Here is a 12,344-nt window from a genome sequence, read left to right as displayed (position 1 = left end):
AAGGTGATGAGAATGAAGGGTATTTTTTTTCAGATGCTGACTGTGCTGCTGCAACCACGTGGATCTCAGTATCCACATTAACATCCCATAGAATGATTAACTAGATTTTCACTTATCCCTTTCCCTGAATACATTTGTCTTAATTTTCTTATTGTAAAGATCACTATCTTTAGAAATGCAATCAAGGCTTAATAATCCAGTACACAGTAACATCATTAAAATCTATAGCCTAAGATGAAACCATGCTACAATAATAACTTTCCAGAATTCCTAATAAGACTGAAGATAAGAGTCAAGTGAGCACCTATAAAACTGAATTTAGTAGTCATATTTTAAGATACATCTGCAAAACATATTTTGGCCTTTGAAAACCTGATTCAATAGTTTTGAAACCTCAGCCTAGAAATATACCACTCTCAAAAGCGAACAGATTTGTGAGCAGTCAAAACTTGCTTTGCACTTCATTTGTAAAATTCAAATTGCTTATTCAGCTCTCTCTAAAAAATGATGCTTTATGCTTCTTGAAAATTTATAAAATTATGTCCACTTAAATCTTCTTACTAGGTAAGATTAGATAATATTACTGCAATTAGGTAAAGTGAGTCTATTGTGCTGTGGTGCAATACAACAGGCAGCACGAAAGAAACAGAGAGAGGATAAAGGGATGGGACTGCCCAGTGACTAGGTGATCCCCCATTTCAGGAATTTGAGCGGAAAATCTTTTATAAGCTGGTACAAGTTATAACAGCTGAAATGCATATAAGACATCTAAAATGTGAGTCATCACATTTTGAACTCATATAAAAGAGGATATCTGTCCAGTTGGACATCGTTTCATTTATTCAAGCTGACTAGATTAGATGACCTTCTCAATGACAACAGTGTCCACACCTCTTCAATTGCCATCAAAACCTCTCACAAATCAAAATATGCCCCCCCAAATATATTTCCTGCTTCTTTGCATAAATCTCACACTTTACCATTATTATCATATTTCTAATAAATGGAATAAAGTCTAAAAATGTAATATTCCTTCGGTGTACTGCAGGTCTGAGATAAAGTCAAATACAGAATTCAAGTAGTCTAATTATTATTTTATGAACTGCTTTTCCATCAGTTAGGAGATTGAAAATTACAATAATTAAATTAATTGCAGCAATGTGAATTAATTTTTAAAATATTGCTATGTGTTTCAATAATAAACTTTGTATTTATATGTAAGTAGTCATATATAAAGAAATTTAGAGAGTAAAACTATCTTACATATTGTCATTCATTTTTCTTTATTCAGTTAAAGAAGTACTCAAACCCAAGAGCCCTTTAAAGAAACAACATAGGAGTCAGTGAGTGAGTGGGGGAAGCAGCCAAGATGGACAAACAAGAACAGCTCTGGTCTACAGCTCCCAGCATGAGCGACGCAGAAGACAGGTGATTCCTGCATTTCCATCTGAGGTACCAGGTTCATCTCACTAGGGGGTGCCAGACAGTGGGTGCAGGACAGTGGGTGCAGCGCACAGTGCGTGAGCCGAAGCAGGGCGAGGCATTGCCTCACTCGGGAAGTGCAAGGGGTCAGGGAGTTCCCTTTCCTAGTCAAAGAAAGGGGTGACGGACGGCACCTGGAAAATTGGGTAACTCCCACCCGAATACTGCGCTTTTCTGACGGGCTTAAAAAAGGCGCACCAGGAGATTATATCCCGCACCTGGCTCGGAGGGTCCTACACCCACGGAGTCTTGCTGATTGCTAGCACAGCAGTCTGAGATCAAACTGCAAGGCGGCAGCGAGGCTAGAGGAGGGGCGCCCGCCATTGCCCAGGCTTGCTTAGGTAAACAAAGCAGCCGGGAAGCTTGAACTGGGTGGAGCCCACCACAGCTCAAGGAGGCCTGCCTGCCTCTGCAGGCTTCACCTCTGGGGGCAGGGCACAGACTAACAAAAAGACAGCAGTAACCTCTGCGGACTTAAATGTCCCTGTCTGACAGCTTTGAAAAAAGCAGTGGTTCTCCCAGCACGCAGCTGGAGATCTGAGAACGGGCAGACTGCCTCCTCAAGTGGGTCCCTGATCCCTGACCCCCAAGCAGCCTAAAAGGGAAGCACTCCCCAGTAGAGGCAGACTGACACCTCACATGGCTGGGTACTCCTCTGAGACAAAACTTCCAGTGGAAGGATCAGACAGCAGCATTCGCGGTTCACGAAAATCCACTGTTCTGCAGCCACCGCTGCTGGTACCCAGGCAAACAGGGTCTGGAGTGGACCTCTAGCAAACTCCAACAGACCTGCAGCTGAGGGTCCTGTCTGTTAGAAGGAAAACTAACAAACAGAAAGGACATCCACACCAAAAACCCATCTGTACGTCACCATCATCAAAGACCGAAAGTAGATAAAACCACAAAGATGGGGAAAAAACAGAGCAGGAAAACTGGAAACTCTAAAAAGCAGAGCGCCTCTCCTCCTCCAAAGGAATGCACTTCCTCACCAGCAACGGAACAAAGCTGGATGGAGAATGACGTTCACGACTTGAGAGAAGAAGGCTTCAGACGATCAAATTACTCCGAGCTACGGGAGGAAATTCAAACCAAAGGCAAAGAAGTTGAAAACTTTGAAAAAAAATTAGACAAACGTATAACTAGAATAACCAATACAGAGAAGTGCTTAAAGGAGCTGATGGAGCTGAAAGCCAAGGCTCGAGAACTACGTGAAGAATGCAGAAGCCTCAGGAGCCGATGCGATCAACTGGAAGAAAGGGTATCAGTGATGGAAGATGAAATGAATGAAATGAAGCGAGAAGGGAAGTTTAGAGAAAAAAGAATAAAAATAAATGAACAAAGCCTCCAAGAAATATGAGACTATGTGAAAAGACCAAATCTACGTCTGATTGGTGTACCTGAAAGTGACAGGGAGAATGGAACCAAGTTGGAAAACACTCTACAGGATATTATCCAGGAGAACTTCCCCAATCTAGCAAGGCAGGCCAACATTCAGATTCAGGAAATACAGAGAGTGCCACAAAGATACTCCTCGAGAAGAGCAACTCCAAGACATATAATTGTCAGATTCACCAAAGTTGAAATGAAGGAAAAAATGATAAGGGCAGCCAGAGAGAAAGGTCGGGTTACCCACAAAGGGAAGCCCATCAGACTAACAGCGGATCTCTCGGCAGAAACTCTACAAGCCAGAAGAGAGTGGGGGCCAATATTCAACATTCTTAAAGAAAAGAATTTTCAACCCAGAATTTCATATCCAGCCAATCTAAGCTTCATAAGGGAAGGAGAAATAAAATCCTTTACAGACAAGCAAATGCTGAGAGATTTTGTCACCACCAGGACTGCCCTACAAGAGGTCCTGAAGGAAGCACTAAACATGGAAAGGAAAAATTGGTACCAGCCACTGCAAAATCATGCCAAATTGTAAAGACCATCGAGGCTAGGAAGAAACTGCATCAACTAACGAGCAAAATAACCAGCTAACGTCAAAATGACAGGATCAAATTCACACATAACAGTATTAACTTTAAATGTAAATGGACTAAATGCTCCAATTAAAAGACACAGACTGGCAAATTGGATAAAGAGTCAAGACCCATCAGTGTGCTGTATTCAGGAAACCCATCTCACGTGTAGAGACACATATCGGCTCAAAATTAAAGGATGGAGGAAGATCTACCAAGCAAATGGAAAACAAAAAAAGGCAGGGGTTGCAATCCTAGTCTCTGATAAAACAGACTTTAAACCAACAAAGATCAAAAGAGACAAAGAAGACCATTACATAATGGTAAAGGGATCAATTCAACAAGAAGAGCTAACTATCCTAAATACATATGCATCCAATACAGGAGCACTCAGTTTCATAAAGCAAGTCCTGAGTGACCTACAAAGAGACTTAGACTCCCACACAATAATAATGGGAGATTTTAACACCCCACTGTCAACATTAGACAGATCAACGAGACAGAAAGTTAACAAGGATACCCAGGAATTGAACTCAGCTCTGCACCAAGCGGACCTAATATATCTACAAAACTCTCCACCCCAAATCAACAGAATATACATTTTTTTCAGCACCGCACCACACCTATTCCAAAATTGACCACATAGTTGGAAGTAAATCTCTCCTCAGCAAATGTAAAAGAACAGAAATTGTAACAAACTGTCTCTCAGACCACAGTGCAATCAAACTAGAACTCAGGATTAAGAAACTGACTCAAAACTGCTAACTACATGGAAACTGAACAACCTGCTCCTGAGTGACTACTGGGTACACAACGAAATGAAGGCAGAAATAAAGATGTTCTTTGAAACCAACGAGAACAAAGACACAACATACCAGAATCTCTGGGACACATGCAAAGCAGTGTGTAGAGGGAAATTTATAGCACTACATGCCCACAAGAGAAAGCAGGAAAGATCCAAAATTGACACCCTAACATCACAATTAAAAGAACTAGAAAAGCAAGAGCAAACACATTCAAAAGCTAGCAGAAGGCAAGAAATAAGTAAAATCAGAGCAGAACTGAAGGAAATAGAGACACAAAAAACCCTTCAAAAAATTAATGAATCCAGGAGCTGGTTTTTTGAAAGGATCAACAAAACTGATAGACCACTAGCAAGACTAATAAAGAAGAAAAGAGAGAAGAATCAAATAGACGCAATAAAAAATGATAAAGGGGATATCACCACCGATCCCACAGAAATACAAATTACCATCAGAGAATACTACAAACACCTCTACGCAAATAAACTAGAAAATCTAGAAGAAATGGATAAATTCCTCGACACATACACCCTCCCAAGTCTAAACCAGGAAGAAGTTGAATCTCTGAATAGATCAATAACAGGCTCTGAAATTGTGGCAATAATCAATAACTTACCAACCAAAAAGAGTCCAGGACCAGATGGATTCACAGCTGAATTCTATCAGAGGTACAAGGAGGAACTGGTACCATTCCTTTTGAAACTATTCCAATCAATAGAAAAAGAGGGAATCCTCCCTAACTCATTTTATGAGGCCAGCATCATCCTGATACCGAAGCCAGGCAGAGACACAGCCAAAAAATAGAATTTTAGACCAATATCCTTGATGAACATTGATGCAAAAATCCTCAATAAAATACTGGCAAACCAAATCCAGCAGCACATCAAAAAGCTTATCCACCATGATCAAGTGGGCTTCATCCCTGGGATGCAAGGCTGGTTCAATATATGCAAATCAATAAATGTAATCCAGCATATAAACAGAACCAAAGACAAAAACCACATGATTATCTCAATAGATGCAGAAAGGGCCTTTGACAAAATTCAACAACGCTTCATGCTAAAAACTCTCAATAAATTAGGTATTGATGGGATGTATCTCAAAATAATAAGAGCTATCTATGACAAACCCACAGCCAATATCATACTGAATGGGCAAAAACTGGAAGCATTCCCTTTGAAAACTGGCACAGGACAGGGATGCCCTCTCTCACAACTCCTATTCAACATAGTGTTGGAAGTTCTGGCCACGGCAATCAGGCAGGAGAAGGAAATAAATGGTATTCAATTAGGAAAAGAGGAAGTCAAATTGTCCCTGTTTGCAGATGACATGATTGTATATCTAGAAAACCCCATTGTCTCAGCCCAAAATCTCCTTAAGCTGATAAGCAACTTCAGCAAAGTCTCAGGATACAAAATCAATGTACAAAAATCACAAGCATTCTTATACACCAATAACAGACAAACAGAGAGCCAAATCATGAGTGAACTCCCATTCACAATTGCTTCAAAGAGAATAAAATACCTAGGAATCCAACTTACAAGGGATGTGAAAGACCTCTTCAAGGAGAACTACAAACCACTGCTCAATGAAATAAAAGAGGATCCAAACAAATGGAAGAACATTCCATGCTCATGGGTAGGAAGAATCAATATCGTGAAAATGGCCATACTGCCCAAGGTAATTGATAGATTCAATGCCATCCCCATCAAGCTACCAATGACTTTCTTCACGGAATTGGAAAAAACTACTTTAAAGTTCATATGGAACCAAAAAAGAGCCCGCATCACCAAGTCAATCCTAAGCCAAAAGAGCAAAGGTGGAGGCATCACACTACCTGACTTCAAACTATACTACAGGTCTACAGCAACCAAAACAGCATGGTACTGGAACCAAAACAGAGATATAGATCAACGGAACAGAACAGAGCCCTCAGAAATAACGCCGCATATCTACAACTATCTGATCTTTGACAAATCTGAGAAAAACAAGAAATGGGGAAAGGATTCCCTATTTAATAAATGGTGCTGGGAAAACTGGCTAGCCATATGTAGAAAGCTGAAACTGGATCCCTTCCTTACACCTTATACAAAAATTACTTTAAGATGGATTAAAGACTTACATGTTAGACCTAAAACTATAAAAACCCTAGAAGAAAACCTAGGCAATACCATTCAGGACATAGGCATGGGCAAGGACTTCATGTCTAAAACACCAAAAGCAATGGCAACAGAAGCCAAAATTGACAAATGGGATCTAATTAAACTAAAGAGCTTCTGCACAGCAAAAGAAACTACCATCAGAGTGAACAGGCAACCTACAAAATGGGAGAAAATTTTCACAACCCACTCATCTGACAAAGGGCTAATATCCTGAATTTACAATGAACTCAAACAAATTTACAAGAAAAAAATAAACAACCCCATCAAAAAGTGGGCAAAGGACATGAACAGACACTTCTCAAAAGAAGACATTTATGCAGCCAAATTAACACATGAAAACATGCTCACCATCACTGGCCATCAGAGAAATGCAAATCAAAACCACAATGAGATACCATCTCACACCAGTTAGAATGGCAATCATTAAAAAGGCAGGAAACAACAGGTGCTGGAGACGATGTGGAGAAATAGGAACACTTTTACACTGTTGGTGGGACTGTAAACTAGTTCAACCATTGTGGAAGTCAGTGTGGCGATTCCTCAGGGATCTAGAACTAGAAATAGCATTTGACCCAGCCATCCCATTACTGGGTATATACCCAAAGGACTATAAATCATGCTCATTAAGACACATGCACACGTATGTTTATTGTGGCACTATTCAGAATAGCAAAGAGTTGGAACCAACCCAAATGTCCAACAATGATAGACTGGATTAAGAAAATGTGGCACATATACAACATGGAATACTATGCAGCCATAAAAAATGATGAGTTCATGTCCTTTGTAGGGACATGGATGAAATTGGAAATCATCATTTTCAGTAAACTATCGCAAGAACAAAAAACCAAACACTGCATGTTCTCACTCACATTTGGGAACTGAACAATGAGAACACATGGACACAGGAAGGGGAACATCACACTCTGGGGACTGTTGTGGGGTGGGTGGAGGGATAGCATTAGGAGATATACCTAATGCTAAATGACGAGTTAATGGGTGCAGCACACCAGCATGGCACATGTATACATACGTAACTAACCTGCATGTTGTGCACATGTACCCTAAAACTTAAAGTATAATAATAATAAAATTTTAAAAAAGAAAAGAAACAAAAACAAACAAAAAAAGAAACAACATAAACACTGATTTGGAAATGATAGTTGAAGTTATTTGTGATTTTTATATTTAAATTTGATTGTTTTATTATGCAGTAATTGCTAATGGGCTTAATATCCTGTGTTATTTTAAAAAATTTTAAAGGTCAATGATTAAGAGCAAAATATCTTCAATAACCTTCTTATACATTATTTTTTTCATTTCTTAATAATCACTTGGTAAAAATCTGATAGACTCAAACTTCTAAAACCAGTTATTTTCAGTGAGTTTTGTGTTTGAGTAGTTCAGAAAAGCATGTTGTCGAGTCTACCATTTACCTTACAAAAAAAAGGCTGAACTTCTCTGCCTGCCCTTCAGTCATGTCTTCATACCTTCTTCAGGATGGAAATAAAACTCAGTAAAACATGCTGGAATATATTTACACACAACACTCTTCATCTGGCTCTTTAAAATGTTTTTTAAAAAATTAAAATGTCTTCTCTTTGTTGTGGTTTTGGTTTACTTAGATAATAAGCATAACCAGAAAACACTGAACACATGTTTATAGAGCAACTTGCTATTTGTTATTTGTGTAAAACTGTCCGTCACACTGTGGAAGATACAGAGATAAATAAAACATAGTCCCTATTCCCCAGGTATGTGAGAAAGTATAAACAGGCCCCCACTGATTCCAATGAAAAGCCAATTTCATAAAACATAGAATTTAAAATCTGTGAAATTTTTGTATGGGATTCCTGAAAAGTAAGACAATGCTTAGAGCTAAAGGAGCAGAAAACATTTTGCCATTTCTATTGAAAGGTAAAAATAGAAACAGTCAGAATTCAAACAACAATTACAATATATGTTGCATTTTAATATGTATAAAGCACTCTCATATCCAATATCTCATCTGTTTCTTTAATCTTGTGAAGTAGTCAGAATAGATACATCATCACCATTTTGAGGATAGAGAAAATTTGTTTACAAAGGTTAATGATTGGTTAAAAATTAGTCCAACAAATCTAGAATCCAACCTAGAACTCCTAAATAAGCTAAGTTTTTGTTTTGTTCTGCTTTTAGCTTTACCTTCAGGAAAAAAAAATAAAGCTTATTTTAAAGAAAAGGAAAACCTTTCTACCTCCCTAAGAAACTCACCAGAAAGGCAAATTTATGATTATATTCCTGAGTACCTCTTTCAAATATGTTAAAAAATACTTTTTTCTCACAGCAAACTAAGTGATCCTGAATCATTTATGACCATAAATAGTCAGGATCTTTGTTTTATAGCTTTCTGGACAGATAGCGCTTTCAGCATAGTGAAACACCATTTGTAGGGAGCTTCAGATGACTGTCAAAAGGAAACAGGTATCCTACTAAAATATAACCAACACCACGTTCTTTGTAATATTTAAGGAAGTAATTCTAAATATTAATTTCAACTACTGGTATCAATATAAAGTTTATTCAGCAAGCTTTTATAAACATTCACTATGTTGGGAAGATGTAAAGAACTCTTGAATTTCAATCTTATTATTTTTCACACACTGAAGAAAAGCACTGCATAAAGTTACAGTCCTGGTTAACGGTTTCCTGAATATTTTTTCATCGTTCTTTTCATAAACAAAGATAAAGTGCTTGGATTTTTAAAAATATATTTCTTTCATTTTGACGGCATCTCTAATATTTTCAAAGCAACCTCTTAACAGATTCATGCTCTTGTGTAATATGTAAATATTAATGCATCATCTCAGCTTTTATGTTACCGTTGCATACAAAAATAAATATTTATTTACCACATAATATATTTTAAATACTCTTTAGGCAGTTCGTATTTTGTAACAAATCAGAGAAAATACAAGCTATTCAAACAATTATTTGTTCTGTTTTGTTTTGCCATGTTAAGTACTATTGCTCTTATATTGTTCCAGGATAGGATTATGATTGTTGCATCTGAGAATAAGCATTTCATGAAATAAACTTTTTGAAAAATTATGACAATAATACTCGTTAAGCACTGAATATAGTACCAGCAAGGGCATGAGATAGGTTTCACTGACCCCATTTGGGACAATACACAGTGTGAGGCTTAGACATGTAAACAACCCACTGAAGATCACAAAGACAATCAAGTGGTGTAGCCGAACTAAAGCTCAGGTTCCTGTGACTGAAGAGCCCCACCTTTAACCACCATGTCCATCAGTTCCTGTATCACAACAGTTTAGGTCTCTCTGTTCTAAAAGTTTATAAAAATGAAATCATACCAATGATATAGAAATAAAGTAGGGTGGAAGTGGCTTTCCCCATTGAAGGGGGTGAGTAATTTGTTGCTGCAGTGTTTGGAATTCTATAGGTAATAAACACACTCATTGTCTGCACCTGAGCACACTGCTTCCATTGCCTTTACTTTGGGATGACTCAATACCCCACAGCATGTACTGCCCTGTGACCTCTTTTATGTGGCATAATGTCTGTTTTACTGATATCATTACAAGTATTATCCAGTGGTTCCCTTTCACTGCTGAGTAGTATTCACTGTATACATGTACTGCAATTGTTTACTTTCTATTTATGGCCATTTGGATGGTTCTTAAGTTTGGATATGATAAATAATTATACAAAAATATTATTGTACAAATCGTTATGAACATATTTTCTTATTTGTTGAGCATAATCCTAAAAGTGGAGTTATTAAATCATAAGGTATGTGTATGATTAAATTTATGTGGAAAGATAAATAGTATTCCAAAGTATAACCATTTTACATGCCCACCTGTATAGTACAATGCTTTCAGTTTCTCTGCATAACGTCCCCACACTTGGTTTTATTAGTCTTATTAAATTTTAGCAATTATTGTGTTTGTTCAGTAAACAGTAAGTCATCTCTTAATACCCTCAATAGATCCTTGAAAACTGTAACTTTAAGTGAAATGACCTGTAGGAAATCAATTTTACCATAAGCTAATTAATATAAACCAGAGTTAAGTTTCTATAGTATATTTCTGGTCATGAAAACACCACCACCAAACTTCTAAATGAAGACAAAAACTCTTCTAATATTAAACTTTGAAATAAATGTGAGCGATGCATACATTCAAGACAGATTAATAAAAACAAGTAAGGTAATTATTTACCTGCTGAGACGAGTTTGGGGTCACAGGTGGGTAGAGCCACTCCTGGCAGTTCAGAGCAATAGAAGAACAACCCTGGACAGGATGATATGCCATCAGAGGGTGCACTCAAACACACCCACACTCACACAGATGATGAGGTCCATGTGGGTACGCTAGTTCACCTCGTGTGCACAGCTTTGGGGTGTGGGAGGAAGCCAGGATACCTAGAGAAAACCCACATGTGAAAAACATTCAAACTTTATACAGATGGTGGCCCCTTCCTATGAGCAATTTTTTATTCATTATCAATATTATAATAAAAGGACATTCAATGAAACACTATTTGAGAGTCTGTATTTCACTTTTGTTTTCTCTGAAACCACTGATGTTAATCAACATTTAATGAGATCAATAGCCATTTGCATATCTCCTTTGGGAAACATCTAGTAAATCTTTTTTTTCTGTTTATATAACATAGGGTTTCTTTTTGCATTATATTTTATAAGTGATTCCTATATATTCTGGATATAAGTCATTCACTCAGTATTTTGAAAATGATCTTTTGAAGAAGTTTTTTTTTTTGTTTGCTTTGATGAGGTCCATAGCACCATTCTTTTTTCATTTGTGGTTTGTTCTTTTCATAAAAAAAATTATTGTATAAAACCTTTTTCACTAAACAAAGTTACCAGTAATTTATGTTTTATTTTTCTATAAATAGATATTTTATATTTTATGCTCATATATTGTTCTATAAACCACTTCTATTTAATTTCTATTTAACTTTTGTATATTTTATGACAAAAAGATTCAGGATCAGCATATTCAATTGTTCCATAAACATTTTGAAAATATATTATCTGTATTAAATTATTTTTGATATTTTGTTGAAAATCAATTGACTATATATGCATGTGTCCATTTCTCAAGATTTCTGTTTCATTGATCTGCATTTCCATTCTTACATAAATACCATAATATGTTGATTACTATGGCATTATAATACATTTTAAATTACATGGTGTAAATCCCCCAAAATTTCTTTTCTTAAAGATTTTGGCAACTCTCGGTCTTTTTCATTTCCAGAATAAAAGAACTAAAATTTAAAGATATTAAATAGCTTCCCCAAATTGAGGTTAACAGGTCCAGAAATTAAATGTTAGTTGTTGTAGTTCCTGAAATCATTAGTAACTACCTAAGTAACTAATAACCATCCAAGTCTATTAATAAATTGCTTAACTATTTAGTCACTGAAGACATAAACCTAAACTCATTTCCTTTTGAAATAAATCTATTTCATTTTTCAGCCAGAAATAAACTATGCTTGTTAATAAATTTATTTTAACATTATTTAATAAAATAACTTTTCAAAAATACTTTAAGCTCTGGGGTACATATGCAGAATGTGCAGGTTTTTTACATAGGCATACAAATGCCATGGTGGTTTGCTGCACCCATCAACCCATCATCTACATTAGGTATTTTTCCTAATGCTATCCCTTCCCTAGCTCCCCACCCTGACAGGCCCCAGTGTGTGATGTTCCCCTCCCCGTGTCCATGTGTTCTCATTATTCAACTCCCACTTATGAGTGAGAATACGCAGTGTTTGGTTTTCCGTTCTTGTGTTAGTTTACTGAGAATGATGGTTTCCAGCGTCATCCATGTCCCTGCAAAGGACATGAACTCATGCTTCTTTTATGGCTGCACAGTATTCCACGGTGTATATGTGCC

The 12,344-nt window shown here is 37.0% G+C and overlaps 1 long non-coding RNA gene across 1 annotated transcript in view; it reads right to left on the bottom strand.

Moving 5' to 3' along the window:
* The window catches only part of LOC134810892 (uncharacterized), a 36,113-nt gene extending 25,283 nt beyond the window's left edge, over positions 1–10,830 (bottom strand). Inside the window, exon 1 of the long non-coding RNA XR_010159625.1 lies at positions 10,638–10,830. This is a non-coding gene — a long non-coding RNA (uncharacterized LOC134810892). The remainder of the gene's footprint in view (positions 1–10,637) is intronic.
* Positions 10,831–12,344: the final 1,514 nt, after the last annotated feature.

The sequence above is a fragment of the Pan troglodytes genome, chromosome 7 (genome assembly GCF_028858775.2).
Source record: "Pan troglodytes isolate AG18354 chromosome 7, NHGRI_mPanTro3-v2.0_pri, whole genome shotgun sequence".
NCBI classification, from domain to species: domain Eukaryota; kingdom Metazoa; phylum Chordata; class Mammalia; order Primates; family Hominidae; genus Pan; species Pan troglodytes.
This window is presented reverse-complemented; position numbering and strand designations above follow the sequence as displayed.